The 20,224-nt window shown below is 45.1% G+C and overlaps 1 pseudogene across 1 annotated transcript; it reads left to right on the top strand.

Annotated features, from left to right (window-relative positions):
- The first annotated feature begins 9,579 nt into the window (after positions 1-9,579).
- LOC309568995 (lens fiber membrane intrinsic protein-like) lies at positions 9,580-17,584 on the top strand (annotated as a pseudogene). Its single transcript has 5 exons — positions 9,580-9,646; positions 11,830-12,032; positions 12,241-12,387; positions 14,656-14,793; positions 17,496-17,584. The product of its transcript is annotated as a lens fiber membrane intrinsic protein-like (transcript).
- The last annotated feature ends 2,640 nt before the right edge of the window (positions 17,585-20,224 follow it).

The following is a 20,224-nucleotide window of genomic DNA, read 5'->3' as shown; positions in this document are numbered from 1 at the left end:
TTTGATACTTGTTGGCGCTGTACTGGTTTTGACCAATTTATGATATCCATTTATGTATGTACTGGCAGCCTTCTGTTTAATTTAATATATTTGCAATAGTCCATTGTGTGACCAAGCGCGGTTGGTTTTTATAAATATACGCTATAGTAAAGTGCTAGTGGGATGAGTGTGAAGTAACCTTAATGGGAAAAGTTACCTATAGCGCTTGCTCAATAATAAAGTGCATGAATATTTAATGTAAACAGTACTAATATGCTTCAAAATAAATAAATAATAGTGATTGAAGTAAAGTGCATAAGTGTTGGTGCAAAGCCAGTGTAAACAAATTAAGATCAATTCCTATGGCATACATAAACAAAAAATAATACCAATTCAATCAATTGCACACTGTAAATAGATCAAAATTTCAAGTTCATATGTAGTGCATGAGATGTAGGGTAATCTCATAAATGTGCCACACAGTGCATAAATAGAAGTGACTTCATGTGAAAAATGTTCAAAAGAAATATGTATCTTTGTGCAGTGCAGGAGATAAAGTGCAGGATCTCAGTGCCAGGCTTCCCAATCAGATATTGGTGTCACTTTGGTTTCCACCGTGGCTAGTAGTAAAAAGGCTCACTCACCGGAACAATTGGGTCTTATTTGCCTTATGGCATTAAGACCACATAGGCTTAATTGGCCCCCAGGGCCAGGATGGGAATCTATCTGCCCTTAGCTCAGGCATGCAGGCAGGAGGGCGTGCTTAGCTGAGAAAATCCCTCCTGGGATGTATGACATACATAGGCAAGAAACCAGGAAGTAACTGAAAGGTATAAAAAGAAAAACACTTAAAACAAGTCAATACAATATACTTCCCTATCTATTTATTAACCTGTTCCCGACCGCCCACTGCAGTTATACTGCTGCAGGGCGGCCCTGCTGCGAGAACCGACGTAGGTATACGCCAGTCGCGCCCGTGTAGCTAGGGGGTGAGCGCGCGCGTCGCCGCCGGCGCACTCCCGCCCCGCTCGCCAGCGGGGAAGCCGATGCACGGGGCAGTCGGCTCCGATTGCCGCCTGACACCCGCGATCGCTCCTCGCTGAGAGAGAAGGACGGGCAGTTGTTGTAAACACAGCTGACCGTTCTTCTCCCTGGAATGATCACAGAGCTCCTGTGATCGTTCTATATAGGAACACAGGTTTCTATGATCATCTCACAAGCCACGCCCCCCCCCCCACAGTTAGAAACACTCCCCTAGGCTCACATTTAACCCCTTGATCACCAACAGTGTTAACCCCTTCCCTGCCAGTGTCATTTTACAGTAACAATGCATATTTTTAGCACTGATTACTGTAGTACTGTAGTAATGTGGCTGGTCCCCCCAAAAGTGTCAAAAATGTCAGTCAGGGGTCCGATCTGTCCGCCACAATGTCGCAGTCCCGCTAAAAATCGCAGATCGCTGCTATTACTAGTAAAAAAAAACAATAAAAATGTCATAAATCTTTCCCGTAGTTAGTAGAGGCAATAACTTTTGCGCAAACCAATCAAAATACACCTATTGCGATTTTTTTTTTTTTTTTTTACCAAAAATATGTAGCAGAAAGCAAATTGGCCTAATATGTTAAAAAATTTTGATTTTGACATTTTTTTTTTTTTGGGAATGTTATATATCATAAATATTAAAAAAGAATAGCGCAACCATGCAAAAGAAATGACTATTAAATATGGAGACAATCCATAAATAAAAATGGGGGTTTAGTCCCACCATATGGCCATATCGTGCTCAAGCCCACCACTGTGTCAAAAATATCAGTCAGGGGTCCGATCTGTCCGCCACAATGTCGCAGTCCCGCTAAAAATCGCAGATCGCTGCTATTACTAGTAAAAAAAAAACAATAAAAATGTCATAAATCTTTCCCGTAGTTAGTAGAGGCAATAACTTTTGCGCAAACCAATCAAAATACACCTATTGCGATTTTTTTTTTTTACCAAAAATATGTAGCAGAAAACTAATTGGCCTAATATGTTAAAAAATTTTGATTTTGACATTTTATTTTTTTGGGAATGTTATATAGCAGAATGTGAAAATTATTGGGGTTTTTTTTTTTTTTCAAAATATTTCGCTCTTTTTTTGTTTATAGCACAAAAAAATAAAAATTGCACAGGTGATCAAATACCACCAAAAGAAAGCTCTGTTTGTAAGAAAAAAGGTCATCAATTTTATTTGGGCACAACGTCGCACGACCGTGCAATGGTCCGTTAAAGTAACGCAATGCCGAATCGCAAAATAGGGCCTGGTCATTAAGGGGGAAAATCTTCCGGTCCAGAAGTGGTTAATGCTAGCAGCATCATGATTAAAAATAATCAATGTTGATTGGAGGAGTGAAGTTCCACTTTAAGACCCCTTTCACACGGACCGTCCGATTGGGTCCGCCTGTTCGTTTTTAAGGTAGACCCGATTGGACCATCCATTGCTCTCTATGGAGCGGCGGATGTCAACAGGAATGTGTCCGTTGACACCCACCGACATCCGATTTGATCCTGTCCGCTAAAAACAGATGAATGGGGAACCTTCCCCATCCGTCTGGCAGATCGGATGACAGTCGGATGGAAGCGGACAGGTGGTCCATTTCCATCTGACAGCCCATAGAGGGGGGGGGGGGGGCTGTGACGGACCTGTCATCTGCCTGCTCAGTGTGGATCAGCGGAGAGATTCCCTGCCGAGCAAGCGAACTCCGTCAGTGTGAAAGGGGACTTAGGCTTTTTTTTTTTTTGCACTGTTTGGTTGCGTATTACTTATTTCAGTTGCAGCACCCTAGAGTTGGCATTCCAGATGCATATTTGAATGGGAGGGTCTAAGGTACACCTTGTTGGTCTTTTTATGATGTCTGTATGTAGCAAAGTGTTAGAACCCCATTGTATTTCCTTAGGAGAATTCTGCTGCAATGCTCCCAAATGCCAATAGATGTCCCCACTTGTCCTCAGTTTATCTGTATTGGAACTTTTCTAAGAGTCCAGCATAGGATTAACCACTTAAGCCCCGGAAGATTTTACCCCCTTCCTGACCAGGGCCTATTTTGCGATTCGGCACTGCGTGATTTTAACGGACAATTGCGCGGTGGTGCAATGCTGTACCTAAACTAATTTGAGGTCCTTTTTTTCCCACAAACAGAGCTTTCTTTTGGTGGTATTTGATCACCTGTGCGATTTTTTGATCATGCGCTATAAACAAAAAAATAGCGTAAATTTTGCAAAAATAACAATATTTTTCACATTTTTTTATATGAAATTTCCCCCCCCAAAAAATTGTAAAAATCAAAATTTTTTTAACATTTTCGGCCAATTTGTTTTATGCTACATATGTTTGGTAAAAAAAATTGCAAAAAGCGTATTTTGATTGGTTTGCGCAAAAGTTATTGCGTTTACTAACTAAGGGAAAGATTTTTGTCATTTTTGTTGTTTTTTTTTTTTTAACGGGTAATGGCGGCGGTCTGCGATTTTTTTTGCGGGACTGCGACATTGCGGCGGACAGATCGGACCCTTGGCTGACATTTTTGACACTTTTGGGGGTACCAGTGACATTACTACAGTAATCAGTGCTATAAATATGCACTGTTACTGTAAAAATGACACTGGCAGGGAAGGGGTTAACTTTATTGGAGAGGGAGGGGTTAAGTGTATCCCTAGGGGCGTGATTCTAACGGTGATTGGCTGTGGCTACTAGTGTAAGAACAGAGATCAACGGTCCTACATAGCAGAACCATATGATCTCCATTCTTACACAGGGAAGAATGATAGGCGGCTTTGTTTACATTAGCCGCCTGCCTTTCTTCCGGTGTAACGGAAGATCACGAGTACCCGGCGGACATCAGGTCCGCAGGGCACACGTGCGGGGGGGGGGGCATGACCGCGCGGGAGCACACCTCTGGCGGCGCACGCTTGCTCCCTAGAGCCTCACAGGCTAGCGATGTAGACCTACTTCACTTTGCCTGTGAGGGGCTGACCGCCGCAGTAAATAGTCGTGCGGCAGTCGGCAATTAATGGTGGTTAATATGTCCTCTGCTGTGGGCTCCAGGCACCATCCTGACCCTGGACTCCGAGCTCTCATGAGATTTCAGTGCCCATTTTTCTATGGACAGGTGCTGTGTCACAGGAGGAAGTCCTGGATGGAAAAAGCAGAGTTGACATCCATCATCATTTAAATTTGAAAGTTTGGTTCACATGGTTGCCCCTTCCAGAAAGTGGGTCCACTCCCAACGTGAGAGTGAGAGTCTTTCTCATGAAAATAAAGTAGACCAGAAGGTAGAGGAGTATCATACACATTGGCCTCTTTCTTTTGGGGGAAAGCAGGAGAAGCTGTGATGGATTAGGTAAAATGTCTATTTTTTTGTACATGTAAATATGCTTTTTAATTCCTTACTCAAAATGGCCGCTAGCAGCTCCCCCTCCCATCGAGTGAAGCTGGTGTAACTAAGATGACGCCTCCATCCAGGACTACACTCAAGATGATGACACCTAAATCCTGGAGGAAGTTTACCTTACATGGATATGACCAGGTGTGTAACTACAGAGATTTGCAGGGGTTGCAATTGCAACCGGGCCCCATGCTCCAGGGGGCCTATGCGGCTCTCCTGTACATCTGGATAGGAGGGGCAATGGGGGGGGGGGGGGACTGCATGTAGAGAAATCACTGTCCTCCTTTTTCCTCCTGTAGCTGCAGGAGGAAAATGGAGGAGATTGGTTCCTCTGTATGCTGCCCCCGCCACTCCTCCTATCCAGTTCACTTGTGTTCTGCTGTCTCGGGGCCCCTGTGTGCTCCCCTGGTTCCCCCCCCCTCCTACTGTGCTGCCCCCAACCCCCCACTGTGCTCCCTCCCCTCTCCTTCTGGCTGCTGCAGGGGATGTGTCACAATAGAGAACCAGGAAGGGGTCAGTAAATATGTAATTTTCCAGCTCCTTCCTTTTCTGAATGGACAGAGTCATAGTCAGTCACATTGTAAAAAAATAAAATAAAATGATAAAAAATAATACAATTAAAGTATCAAAAAATAAAAACTACCGACACCAGTGGGTGAACTTCCAGGATGGCAAAGGTCGCAATCGGGGCCTGGTATTCCACCACCGTGGGGAGGCCCCAAGATAGCAGGAAGGGGGCCCACTGCAGAACTTGTGAAAGGGTCCCACTGTGGGACCATAATAAAGGGCCCCGCAATGAGAGTAAAGGGCCCCAGGATCAGTGGGAAGAGCCCCAGGCTTGAAGGGAAGGGCATCGGCCAGGGGTCCGGGGGGCCCTTTATGGTTTCTTGCATTGGGGCCCTGAAGGTTCTAGTTACACCTCTGGATATGACCAATCAGAATCTACAAGCAATCAGATAACGCTATGCTTATGACTCACTTGCCCACGACACTAGCCGCTCGCCTATATAACCCCACTTATCCCATAGCAATAAAAGAAGTATCACTTACCTGAACACACCTCAGCGTGATTCTTCTCGTGCATGCACCAGATTATATAGGCCAAATCAGAAAAGGGGCAGATATTCAACCAGACGATTTGACGAAGTGCATCAGCTTAGGGACTGCAAAGGGCTGCATTGGAGGCTTGATGTCTCACCTGCCCCCCATTAAAGCTAATATAGCGCAGATTACACGCCATTAGCTTCTTACCTGACCACTGTGGCTGAAGAAAGCAATAGCTGAACCTGGAAGTGATCTAAAACATGCCGCTTCCAGGTTCTCACTAGGTAGGGGACATAGGCGTGAGCAAGGGGTGTGCACACCCCAATAAACCCGGGCAACAGGGTCACTGATAAGGCAGTACTGATGGCCCTCCTGTACTGGGCCCGGGTCATATTAGTTTAAAAGAAGGGCTTGGGCACCTGCCAAGCAGGAAGACCAGCTGTACTGTCTTATTGCAGACACCGATCCTCTTGTTCCTCCCCTGCTGCACTGCCAGCTTCTCCTCATCTTCCTTCTCTCCAGCTGGCCTGCCAGGGGGATCGGGGTGGAAGGGGTTTGTCAATATGTCATTTACGGGCCCCTTCTTTTTCTGAATGAACACAAGGAGTGATCTGTACCCATCACTCCTGTGTCCATTGCTGAAGCATAGTAAGCTGTGTTTACTATGCTTCGGTCTGCGAATGAATAGGAAGCCTATAGTAAGTGCTTCCTGTTCATTTATCTGTGCATCTGAGGCTCAGCCTTAAATCCCCTCTCCCGATGTTAGCCGCCATGCCACAGGTCTGCAGGTGGAAGAGCAAAGCCCAGGAAACATGGTGGGGGCAGCAGAGGAAGGGCAAATTTACCAAGAGTGTGTGAAAGCAATAGGGTGGCTGTTCTTGTAGCCAGTAGGGCCCCTTTCACACTTGGGACTGCAAAGTCGCATGCCAAGTTGCACTCCATGATTACCAACGATTACCATGCATATCTGTGCAACTTCAAGTCGCAATGACTTCAAAGTAGTCCCTGCACTACTTTGGTCTGACTTTGATGTATTTTGAGGTCCATAGCCCTCAAGATTACACTAGCATTGCTTCACGTCCAATAAAAATCGCAGCAAAACTGCGCAACTTTTAGGTCGCACAAGTGTGAAAGGGGCCTAAATTAGCAACTTCAGGCATCCCTGCCCTTTGCAAGATTCGGACTGAAAGTAGGGACTGACCAGAGAGGGATAACTTTGATGCAGTCGGCCGGCTTAACCGCTTGCCGACCGCCGCACCACTATGTAGGGCTACGTCGCTATCCTGTGAGGGAACTAGGGAGCGAGCGCGCGCCGCCGTGGCGCGCTCCCGCTCCCGCGTGGTCACGGACCCCCCCCCGCGCGTGTGCCCGGCAGACCCGATGTCCGCCTGTCACTCGCGATCGTCCGTTAGAGCAGGAGAAAGGCAGGCAGCTAATGTAAACAAGCCGCCTGTCATTCTCCCCTGTGTAGGAATGGTGATCATACGGTTCTACTATGTAGGACCGTTGATCACTGTTCCTACACCTCAAGCCACAGCCAATCACAGTTAGAATCACGCCCCTAGGGACACACATAACCCCTCCCTCTCAAAAAAAGTTAACCCCTTCACTGCCAGTGTAATTTTACAGTAACAGTGCATATGTATAGCACTGATTACTGTAGAATTGTCACTGGTAACCCCAAAAGTGTCAAAAATGTCAGTCAAGGGTCCGATCTGTCCGCCGCAATGTCGCAGTACCGCAAAAAAATCGCAGATGGCCGCCATTACTCGTTAAAAAAGAAAAAAACAACAAAAATGACAGAAATCTTTCCCTTAGTTAGTAAACGCAATAACTTTTGCGCAAACCAATCAAAATACGCTTTTTGCGATTTTTTTTTACCAAACATATGTAGCAGAAAACAAATTGGCCTAAAATGTTAAAAAATTTGGATTTTTACATTTTTTGGGGAGGGAATTTCATATAAAAAATGTGGAAAAATATTGTTATTTTTGCAAAATTGTCGCTCTTTTTTTGTTTATAGCGCAAAAAGTAAAAATCGCACAGGTGATCAAATACCACCAAAAGAAATCTCTATTTGTGGGGAAAAAATAGACGTCAAATTAGTTTAGGTACAGCGTCGCACGACCGCGCAATTGTCCGTTAAAGTCACGCAGTGCCGAATCGCAAAATAGGCCCTGGTCAGGAAGGGGGTAAAATCTTCCGGGGCTTAAGTGGTTAAACATGTACTGCAATATATGGGAACTAAGAATCCCCATTTTATAAGCAATAGTTTTCAATAGGAAAGGGTTAACAAGTGGCAACACCTCCTCAGTTCCCCATGTGTTGTATATATGAAGTTATTTGGACCTGAGCATTCATTTCCCCATTTCCACTGCATGGTGCAGGTTGGTAACTTTAAAGGGCAGGGATGCCTGAAGTTGCTAATTTACTGGCTATAGGTGTATACTCACTGTGCTGTAATCTCTTTGTAATATATATATATATATATATATAGATAGATTTTGGGGGGTTATTTTGGGAACCACCTTGTTACTTGCTGAGATGATAATGAGTTCTGCCTGCTGGTGGTGTCCACCCTCTTAAGCTCAGTTCACGCTAGTGTAGGCTGTGCAGCCTGCGTTTTCTCAGACATGGCAGCCCATTCATTTGTATGGGCTGCAATGCCATGTGAAATGCACAAAAAAAAGCCCATGCATCTCTTTAAAAAAAATGCAGCTGCAGGGTCTCTTTGAACATGGCGGTTCCTGCTATTGCGCTGTAGGCTGAGATGCGTGGGGGTGCCATTTATAAATGAATGGCAGCCCCGGGTATCTCCTGAGAGCAGTGTTATTCAGCTACGGGGATCGATGCGATTCTTGCACTCGGAACCCGTGACCCACGCTAGTGTGAACGGAGCCTTAAATGTTTTATGTTTTACCCATTGTGGATGTGCACGGCTTTATTACGGTCCTGAGCGGTTTTCACCTCCAGCTGTGTCTGCCCCCATATTGGCACTCCATGTCCAGACTCTCTCAAGAGTGGATATTTTAGCAAAAAGTGTTGGAAAATCTGCAACGATAGAGTAGGGACTGACCAGAGAGGGGTCACTTTGATGCAGTTGGCCGGCTTGAACATGTATTGCAATATATGGGACCTAAGAATCCCCATTGTATAAGCAATAGTTTGCTATAGGAAAGGGTTAACAAGTGGCAACACCACCTCAGTTTATCATGTGTGTTCCAAAAAAAAAAAACCATAAGTGCATCAGCATAGGGACTGCATTGGATGCTTGATGTCTCACTTGGGGTCAGTTTGATGCAGTTGGCCGGCTTGAACATGTATTGCAATGCATGGGACCTAGGAATCCCCATTGTATAAGCAATAGTTTTCTATAAGAAGTGGCAACACCTCCTCAGTTTCTCATGTGTGTTCCAAAAAAAAACATAAGTGCATCAGCATAGGGACTGCAAAGGGCTGCATTGGAGGCTTGATATCTCATCTGCCCCCCATTGAAGCTAATAGAGTGCAAAGATGGGAGTAGGGACTGACCAGAGAGGGGTCACTTTGATGCAGTTGGTCGGCTTGACTATGTATTGCAATATATGGGACCTTGGAATCCCCATTGTTAACCCTTTCCTATAGCAAACTATTGCTTATAGTGGGGATTCCTAGGTCCCATATATTGCAATACATGTTGAAGCCGGCCAATAGCATCTAAGTGACCCCTCTCTGGTCAGTCCCTACTCCATCTTTAAACTCCATTAGCTTCAATGGGGGGCAGATGAGACATCAAGCCTCCCAATGCAGCCCTTTGCAGTCCCTATGCTGATGCACTTATGTTTTTTTTTTTTTTTTTTTTTTTTTTTTTTGGAACACACATGATAAACTGAGGTGTTGCCACTTGTATAAGCAATCGTTTGCTATAGGAAAGGGTTAACAAGTGGCAACACCTCCTCAGTTTCTCATAAGTGCATCAGCATAGGGACTGCTGTCTGCAAAGGGCTGCATTGGATGCTTGATGTCTCACTTGGGGTCACTTTGATGCAGTTGGCCAGCTTTACCATGTATTGCAATATATGGGACCTAGGAATCCCCATTGTATAAGCAATAGTTTGTTATAGGAAAGGGTTAACAAGTGGCAACAGCTCCTCAGTTCCCCATGTGTTGTATATATGAAGCTATTTGGACCTGAGCTTTTATTTCTCTCTTTCCACTGCATGGTGCGGGTTGGTAACTATGAAGGGCAGGGATGCCTGAAGTTGCCCCATACAGCCTTGCCATCCACCGATGTTCCTTCATGCTATATAACTGGTTGGTGTCCTTGCAAGAGGACCTTTTTCCTTAAAGGGCACCATCCTTTACACTATGTTTACACCTATGCATTTTTTTTCGCGAGTTTTGCTGTTTGCAGAAACTCCCTACAGTATATTTAACATGGGTTTCCTATGATGCGTGTTCACATCTATGCATTTTGCGTGTAATAGACTTCAATCGACCCGCACCATACACGCAGCAATTTTGATGCATGTAAAAACGCATTTCTTGCATTTTGTTTTTGTTTTTTTCTCCATAACAAACTGTTTATAGCTGCTTACTGGGCCCAGGCCAATTTTCAGCTTTCAGCGCTGTCCCACCTTGAATGACAATTGGGCAGTCATACAACACTGTACCGAAACTAAATTTGTATCATTTTTTTTTTTTTTTTTTCAAACAAATATAGGTCTCTTTTGGAAGTATTTATTCACCACTGGATTTTTATTTTTTGCTAAAGAAACAAAAAAAGACTGAAATTTGAGGAAAAAAATAAAAAAGCGTTTTCCTAGTTTTGTTATAAAACTTTACAAACTGGTAATTTTTCTGCTGCACTGATGAGGCTGCACTAATAGGTGGCACTGATAGGAGACACTGGTAGCACTGATGGGCACTGGTTGGCATCCCTGAGCACTTGGTACTGGCTGGCACTGATGGGCATTGGCATCACTGATCGGCACTGGCTGGCACAGATTGGGACCAATGTCTCTGTAACAGAAGCCAGGTACTGGCATCCCTGATCGGCACTGATTAGCAACACAGATTGGGACCAATGTCTCTGTAACAGAAGCCAGGTACTGGCATCACTGATGGGCACTGGCTGGCACTGATGGGCATTAATTGGCATCACTGATCGGCACTGGCTGGCAATGATTAGCAGCACAGATTGGACCAATGTCTCTGTAACAGAAGCCAGGTACTGGCATCCCTGATCAGCACTGATTAGCAGCACAAATTGGGACCAATGTCTCTGTAACAGAAGCCAGGTACTGGCATCACTGATGGGCACTGGCTGGCACTGATTAGCAGCACTCTTTGGCACAGATTAGGACCGATGTCTCGGTAACAGAAGCCAGGCACTGGCTTTCTTTTCTCCTTGCGCTGATCGTGAGGGGGAAAAAAAAAGCAAATAACCCGGCTTCGGTTTACTTCTGTTATCAGCTGATCATGTGGTAAAGGGCTGCTGTGATTGGCCCTTTTAACCTGTTCTGTCATCAGCTGAGTCTGAAGGACTCGCTCATAGAGTGCACCGCCCGGGTGCCTGAGCAACGCGATCATGGGAGGACGTCTATAGACGCCCTCCTGGCACTGGAAAGCCCGTGCTGTAGCAGTCCTTTTGGCTATAGCGCAGGCAGAAATTGGTTAGGGAGCAGGCCACATCCATAACAGATGATGAGTCATGAGCTGTCAGCGGGAGGGGGGATGAGGAGTCATGAGCTGTCAGTGGGAGGGGGGATGATGAGTCATGAGCTGTCAGTGGGAGGGGGGATGATGAGTCATGAGCTGTCAGTGGGAGGGGGGGATGATGAGTCATGAGCTGTCAGCGGGAGGGGAGATGAGTCATGAGCTGTCAGTGGGAGGGGGGGATGATGAGTCATGAGCTGTCAGTGGGAGGGGGGGATGATGAGTCATGAGCTGTCAGTGGGAGGGGGGGATGATGAGTCATGAGCTGTCAGTGGGAGGGGGGGGATGATGAGTCATGAGCTGTCAGTGGGAGGGGGGATGAGGAGTCATGAGCTGTCAGTGGGAGGGGGGATGAGGAGTCATGAGCTGTCAGTGGGAGGGGGGATGAGGAGTCATGAGCTGTCAGTGGGAGGGGAGATGAGGAGTCATGAGCTGTCAGCGGGAGGGGGGATGAGGAGTCATGAGCTGTCAGCGGGAGGGGAGATGAGGAGTCATGAGCTGTCAGTGGGAGGGGAGATGAGGAGTCATGAGCTGTCAGTGGGAGGGGAGATGAGGAGTCATGAGCTGTCAGTGGGGGGGGAGATGAGGAGTCATGAGCTGTCAGCGGGAGGGCGAAGTACATTACTCTGTGTTGTAACCCGTGATATCCTTCATGAGAGGTCCCATTACTGACACCTATAATCCCTTCCTACAGCAGTTCATAGCTGGCTTTCTGGACCTCCCCAAGGAAGATGTGCGGTAACCCTCTCAGGCTCGCCTGCTCCTGCCTGAGCTTCATTTTGAATCTCGTAGCCATCATTGGCAACTATTGGCTAGTGAATAATGGGCCGGAACTCCTCCATGAAGGCATTTGGCAACAATGTACCAATAGCACATGCTTTAAAATCGATGGGAAAGGTAAGATGTGTGTTTAGGTCTTTAAGCTATACCGTACATACATCATTCATTATCTTAAAAAAATTGCACATTAAGTACCAACAATCAAAGAGTTTTTTAAAAGCTTACTTGCAGTATTTTCTTTTCCATAATTGTTATCCACTTGGAATGCACCTTTGTGTCATATTTGCTCAATTCCCCTTCGCTAATATTTGTGTTTCCCTTACAGCGTACATTGAAGCCACCCGCAGCTTGGTCGTCTTGTCCACCATTGTCCTTCAGTTTGGGATGGTGTGTTCCTGCCTTACATTTTTCGATTATCACATAGGACGCTTCACAGCCTCCCTTGTAGCTTGTGTTCTACAAAGTGTATCAGGTAAGAGCCGGCCCCCGAGGAACAGCAAGATGAGAGAAAAGCAGATTTAAAGGGAAGAGCAGGACAGAGCATTTTGCTATGGGAGCTGTGACCAATCTTTCTGTAAGAGCCACCCAGAGTACTAAAACATAGTAAAGAAGCTTAAAGTGTAACTTCATTCAAAAACGAGTACTAAGAGTGACTGTAAACAATATCCCTATTCTCCAAAATCTATTTCTATCTACTACCACTTGAAGACCAGGCCTTTTTCTGACATTTGTTCCTTTGGAATCAGACCTAGACATGGAGAAGTTTTGGGGTAAAAACTGATAATCCAAGCTTAAAACCGGGCGCTGGGTTTGTAGTGGACTTGGTATCAAGGAAAGTTTAGCCATTTGAAGACCAGGATTTTTCTGGCAATTTTTTTTTTTTACCGCCCCCCCCCCCCCCCCCAAGTATTTTTTTGCTAGAAAATGACTTAACCCTAAATGTATTCTATATAGCACTGTCCCTGTAGGACTTGCTGTGTGATGACTTCTTGGGCCTCCTCGGATTACCTGCAGACACTCCCTAGGGGATTTTTCACACATTCATCCTTACTCCCAATTGCTCGTTACTCAATAAACAGTCCAGGGGATTTGGTTTGATATTTATTGTGGAACGTGGATGGGAAAAGGGAATGGTGGGATACTTCAACTGAACTATTTACAGTTGAGAAGGAAAACTCTCACTTGGCCTCACCAGTAACCCATACTGTCACTTGTATGGAAGGGTTAAGTCGTCTTGCTCTCTCTAGCAGCAGACTTGATGCAACTACATTGTCTTCAGGATACTCTTTAGCATCCCCTTGACTGACACCCAACCACTGACTCTTCTAGCAGAAGGGGTGGCCCTCTCAGAACTGACCACATAACACAGATCTGTATTCACTGTATACAGAATCAGATCCTCTCCAGTGTCTCCCTCCTGGTCCGCTCTGCAGGATCTCCGGGTTCAGCTCCTCTCAGGTCGACCACCTGAGGCTGCATGGCAACTTCTACAGAGGAGGAGCAGCCCCCCCTCCCTCCAGTACCCCACTCTCCAGCAGAATCAGATCCTCTCCAGTGTCTCCCTCCTGGTCCGCTCTTCAGGATCTCCAGGTTCAGCTCCTCTCAGGTCGACCACCTGAGACAGCATGGCAACTTCTACAGAGGAGGAGCAGCCCCCTCCCCCTCCCTCCAGTACCCCACTCTCCAGCTGAAAGACCCTGAGCATATGTGCCCTTGACATTTTATACGGTATCCCAGCATGCACTGAGGCACTTTCCTCTGCCAATCACCAGGGCTGTACTAAATGCCTGTGCACTCATTTGTCAGGTTTCCTCCCACTGTCCAATATGCCTCCCTTTTGGACCAGTGTGAAACACTTCAGACAAACTCGGTTGCACCTGAGCACAGTGAGCAGACCACACTAACCGATCTGATCTCTGCTAGGCAGAAAACAATATAGATTTACCTGGCAAGATGTCTGGTAAGCAGAAAAGATCCAAAACTATGCTCTCTTCTAGTACCTATGTATGTATATGTATGTGTGTATATATATATATATATATATATATATATATATATATAATTTGTGTGTGTAAAAAGAAAAAAAAAAAAAAATAGTGTTTATATTAGCAGAGACCCTAGAGAATAAATTGGCAGTCATTGCAATATTATGTCACACTGTATTTGCACAGCAGTCTTTCAAACGCAATTTTTTTTTTTAGGGAAAAAAATACACTATAATGAAGGTTTTAAAAAAAAAAAAAAAAAAAAAATCAAATTTATATAAACATTTTTTATTTTTTTATTTTTTTTTTTAAAGCTGGCACATTTAAGGCTCAAGTAAACAGGAAGTGATGTCATAACATCGCTTCTGGGTTACTAGATCTGAGACCCGATCAAAGCTAATCCTGGCTTGGTTCGGGTCTCTGGCCAGCTGGCGGACGTGCTGGCCAGTGGCTGAGGTCTCTCCCTCTCCCCTCCCGCTGCTTGTGATAACAGCCGAGTTGCTGATTAGCCACATCGGTTGCTTTCACATAAAAACTGACCGTCTGCTCTTAAAAAAAAAAAAAAAAATGGTACCGGGGTGAGGCTTTCAGTCGCAGGCTTCACCCCGGTACAACCACTTGAAGCTGAAGGACACATAGTTGTGTTAAATTGGCGTGAAGGGGGTAAACTGCAAATCCACTGACAGATCGTTCCCATAAGATCCCCAAAGTGATGCAGCTTTGTCTTCTTTTTTTTTTTTTTTTTTGTTTCACAGCGATCTTAATTTTTATTGGATTGTTGGTGTACACATTGGAAGAGGCTCGTAACTCCACGAACATCCCGGCCAATTCTTACAGCTATGATTGGTCATATTTCATCTGCTGGACCTCATTCGGGCTCTTGGGTGTTGCAGGTTGGTGGTCAGCAATGTCTGATTTATTTACTGGAAAAAAAAAATAAAAAATAGGGGGTTTCCTTACCCAATGTCAAACAGTGTTTTATTTGGATTGAACTCATCTGCAGTCTGCACAGTACAGTGTAGAGCACATCGTGCCTTCCAGACCAGGACTGAGAATGAGGACACGGGGGATTTTGGTGGATGTGCATTCTGTGGTTGGCTCTCTGAATGCACACGAGAAGGGGAGGCATTGCTTATATGAATATCCTGAGCCCTAATCGCAGTCTGCGGCTGACTGTCTTGTACTTGCCCCCTGGGCCGAAAGTTGCTAGAGGCCCATGGTGCAGTGACTTGGCCCCCATCCTACTCTGCCTCTTCCTGGCCGCCTCCTGACCCCCCATTCCAGGCTGAAGCTCCACTCCAGGTACTCTCTACTCATTGGCCCGAACTCAGGGCTGGCCGGAGGAGGAGAGTCTCCAGTGGGGCAGTTACAGTTTACACCAGGGGTCCTCAAACTTTTTAAACAGGGGGACCAGTTCACTGTCCCTCAGACACTGTTGGGGGAAAGACTATAGTTTGAAAACAATATGAATGCATTCCTATGCTCTGAGGGGTTCATGCTGGGACTAGTGGTCCTTAACTTTTGAACTTTTGAGGGGGGGGGGGTCACCTTCTTAGATTTCAGGGGCTCATGTTGGGACTTGTAGTCCTTGACCAGTTAGGAGGGGGTGTCACATCCTCAGCTCTGAGGTGGTCATGCTGGATCTTGCAGTCCTTCACTTTTAGGAGGTTCATACCTCCCAAAAGTGATGGACTGCTAGTCCCATCATGAACCCCTAAGATCTAAGGATGTAACCCCCCCCCCAAAAAAAGTGATGGACTGCTAGTCCCATCATGAACCCCTAAGATCTAAGGATGTATCCCCCCCCCCAAAAAAAAAGTGATGGACTACTAGTCCCATCATGAAACCCTTAGATTTAAAGCTTTGACCCCCCCCCAAGATGGACTACTAGTCCCAGCATGAACCCCCTTAGATCTCATGGGTTCATGCTGGGGCCTGTAGTCCATAACTAGTTGGAGGTTATCGCATCCTCAGCTCTGAGGGGTTTATGCTGGAACCTGTAGTCCTTCACTTATGGGGGGGTTACATCCTTAGATCTCATGGGTTCATGCTGGGGCCTGTAGTCCATAACTAGTTGGGGGGTATCGCATCCTCAGCTCTGAGGGGTTTATGCTGGAACCTGTAGTCCTTCACTTATGGGGGGGTTACATCCTTAGATCTCATGGGTTCATGCTGGGGCCTGTAGTCCATAACTAGTTGGAGGTTATCGCATCCTCAGCTCTGAGAGGTTTATGCTGGAACCTGTAGTCCTTCACTTATGGGGGGGTCACATCCTTAGATCTCATGGGTTAATGCTGGGGCCTGTAGTCCATAACTAGTTGGGGGGTATCGCATCCTCAGCTCTGAGGGGTTTATGCTGGAACCTGTAGTCCTTCACTTATGGGGGGGTCACATCCCCCAAAAGTAAAGGACTAAAAGTCCCAACATGAACCCCTCCTCTTTTGTATGGGTCTCCCATGACACACATGATCCATCCCCAGCGCTAGGTCAGCCTCACCTCAGACCTGGCAGTTCTTTCCCCTCTGACCATGCCGCCTGAGATGATGGAGGAGGTGGGTGGAGCTAAACCAGTCGGGCGGAGCGAGGGAGGAGGAGGAAGTTATATCCTCCTCCGCGTTAATTGCTGAGGCCTCGGGCTCGCTCTGCTTTAGGACAGATGACGCAACGTCATTGGTTGCTAGACGCCAGGCGGTCCTAGCAACCAGTGGCTGGACAACGTAAAACGGGCCTCGGCCGGGATGCGGGGCGCATTAATACTATATTACACTCATCTGCGAGTAAAGTGGTGCTGGCTGCGGCGGTGGGCTGTAGTTTGGGGACCCCTGGGTTACAACATCCATGCTGGGGGGGGGGGGGAGGGGAGGCCTGCGCTCTGTCCTTTGTCCTGGTCTTCATCCCGCACTCAGTAGGTCAGCGGGGGGGGGGGGGACTTTTTACTTCTCTTCACCAGGACTCCTTTAGGTATGTCTGTAGCAGAAGTGGTGCAGCCTTTTTATGGGGCATCAGAGCGATCCGGGGGGGTCATTGCCCCCCTGGCCCAGTCCCCCCCCCCCCCCTCCACAGAATTACAGTGCAAGATCACCACTGATGGCATAGCAGAAAAAAACATGATCTTCATTGCTTTGGCTAGTTACTGGTATGTGATTTCACCCCCCCCTCCCCCCCACACACCACAAACCAGTCAATACCAGTGAATTGTATACGTCTGGAACACTAACAATGTATTTAGGCCCCTTTCACACTTGTATGACTTGTCCTGCGACTTGGGACTGCAGAGTCCCATGACAAGTCCTACCCCATGATTTCCAATGTGTACCGTTCATATCTGTGCGACTTCAAAGTAGTCCCTGTACTGCTTTGGTCCGACTTTGAAGTGGCTTGAGGTCCATAGATCCCAAGATTACAAAGGCATTGCTTCGAGTCGGGGAAAGACGCGTGACTTTTGGGTCACACAAGTGTGAAAGAGGCCAAAAAAAAAAAAGACGGGAAATCATTCCTGAAAGGTGTGTTTTTTTTTTTTTTTTTTTTTTTTATTATTTTTTCTGATTGTCAGGCATTCAGTTTGCACATCTAATGCATCCTTTTCTCTGCACAGTTGTTTCGTACATACTGGAGCCCAAAGCGACGCCGCAGCCTGCATATGAATCTGTGCAAGAAGGAGACGACGTCAACGGCCAGAGCTAACTTTGGGAACTTTACCTTTCAGCATCTACAGTATTGGGAGGGAGAAGGATGTTTGTCGCCTCCTACTGCTCACTTTTATAAATTGTATACCAAAGGGGGGGGGGGGGGGGTTGGGAGTTACCTGTCTAGGGTATTAGTATATCCAAACCCCCCAAAAATATTAATACATTGCATCTTATTAGTCCTTAGATGGAAGTAGCTGAATTGGTTTTCCTTTTTTAGATTAGGGACATTTTCTTCAAGTGCAACTAAATACCTGCGGGGAAACAGCAAAAAAAAAAAAAAAATGACCTGGTGGGGTCTTCACTACTCCATACTCTATCCAACCCTAAGGATATTTTTTGGGTAGATACCCCCTCTCTAAGCCCCCCGCTCACACCTGAGTGATTTAGGATACATTGCTGCACCTCTGAAAAGCAATCTGCATGTGGATCACTTTTCAGAGTATGTGACAGGCAGGGAGGAAGGTCCTTCTACCTTACTAGTATTACCAATGATCACAAACTGTGATTGTAGAAATGTAGCGCAATCCCCTAATTTAATAATAATAATAATGCATTTCATTGTTTATCACTTCATGATTATAATTTATCATTATTTTTTATTGTATTATAATTTTTTTATTATAATATATAATTATAGAAAATCATTATTATCCTGACGTGATAATGAAATGTATAATATAATAATACATTTCATTGTTTATCACTTGACTATAATTTATTATTATTTAATAAAAAAAAATATAATAATCATGAAGTGATAAAACAATAAAATGTAGTAGTATTATTATGATAATTTTTTTTATATATATATATATATATATATATAGCTATCCCACACAGCAGAGGGTGTCGACCTTATTTACAAATGGCAGTGCATCCTATATCTTTGGATTGCATTTTCCCTGGTATATATTAAGCAGTGCCTCAAAGTGGTCACTGTACACAAAAACGCTCTTTCCACAAGGGGTGTCACTATATATATATATATATATATATATATATATATATATATATATATATATATTACTTTTTTTTTTTTTTTTTTTTTTCATAATTATTAGGGGATTGCGCTGCATTTCCTTGTCACTTAGTTTATACATTGGGGTGTAGAAACACACGCCAAATGCTAGTTGCAATCAATTAGATATTTGATTTTACTGTCTGTGATGCCATTTATATATTAAACTTTTTTTTTTTTTTTTTTTTTTTTTTCACATCGTATTCTCCCCAATAATGGCAATGATATCTGCTTTCCGATTATCTGCAATCTACATTAGCCCCTCCTCACCATGTAATGGAGATGTTGAGTGGGGGGGGGTTGTTTGTAGTGCAAATCAGGAAAACCCGATCACCAGGTAAAAATAAATAGGGGGGGGGGGGAGCCTTAAAAAAAAAAAAAAAAATGCAGCCACCACATCTCCTGCAGATGCATAATCGAGGCCCTTAAACTCCGAGACCCTACACATAGCAGCATGGTTAGGACAGCGCCCTCTACTGACACTTCTTACCATAGCAGTTTTCTTGTTGGCGCAACGCAGCACGCCTGTTTAGGGAATCCTGCCTCATGCAACCTCCTGTATGTAAGCCCTGCATTATTGTTGTACTGTTCACTGCTATTAGAAGAGACTTTTATTGCTTGATGATTTTTGTTGTAACTGCTTTAAATAAACAAAATGCTAAAAGCAAGAAATTGTCACCTGTTCCTATGGAGCCACTGCCACATAGTAAGCACCTGCTACGTCTTTGCTCTGAATTCCTGAGTTTGCACATTTTCTGTGTCCATTATGAGGGCCTCCCATCTGTTTTGATCTAAAAAAAAAAATATTAATAAATAGGGAATATAAAGGGAAGAACTGGGGCACACAAAGGTGAGTTTAACTGCCAAAGCTCCCGGTTGGGAGTAGTTTGATCTCCTTGCCAAGGATATGTAAGAATCCATGGTTTCACCAGCCAAAATATCCCATTTGTTGGAAACACCTCTGTGCTGCTCGCTGTTCTCCTTGCTGGAGAGGAAGCTGTACCTGAGGATCTGTAGTGCAAGGATCTCCCTGCTTCTGCTACATTCAGTCTGTGGATCTTTGCTTCCTCCACCTCTCCTGCTGCTTCTTGGTTATTACCCCACCAGTCGTCAGACTTGATATAGTTAAGCCCTGCTTCTACCAAGATGGCCACCTCCACAAAGGTGCAATGTGCAGAACAAGCCATGGTAAGCCAGTAATAGGGGAAAAGATTGGCTGCAAGGAACCTACAGGCAACATTGGTAACTAGTCCTTTGCCCTCTGCTTGCCAGATTTCCACAGGTCGGGTCCTCTTTAACCACTTCTGGACCAGAAGGTTTTACATCCCCCCCCCCCCCCCTTAATGACCAGGCCATTTTTTGCGATATGGCACTCCGTTATTTTAAAGGACAATTGCGCGGTTGTGTGCCACTGTACCCAAGTAAAATTTATGTCCTTTCTTTCCCACAAATAGAGCTTTTTATAGTGGTATTTGATCACCTCCTGCCTTTTTTGGCGCTATAAACCATAAAGAGCGACATTCTGGAAAAAAAAAAAAAATATATATATATATATATATATATATATATATATATATATTAATATATAATATATAATTTTTTTTTTTTTTTTCTTCT

This window comes from Pelophylax lessonae (genome assembly GCF_965119305.1).
Source record: "Pelophylax lessonae genome assembly, chromosome: 12".
Taxonomy (NCBI): domain Eukaryota; kingdom Metazoa; phylum Chordata; class Amphibia; order Anura; family Ranidae; genus Pelophylax; species Pelophylax lessonae.
The sequence above is the reverse complement of the archived record's forward strand: the minus strand, read 5'-3'. Positions and strand labels throughout refer to the sequence as shown.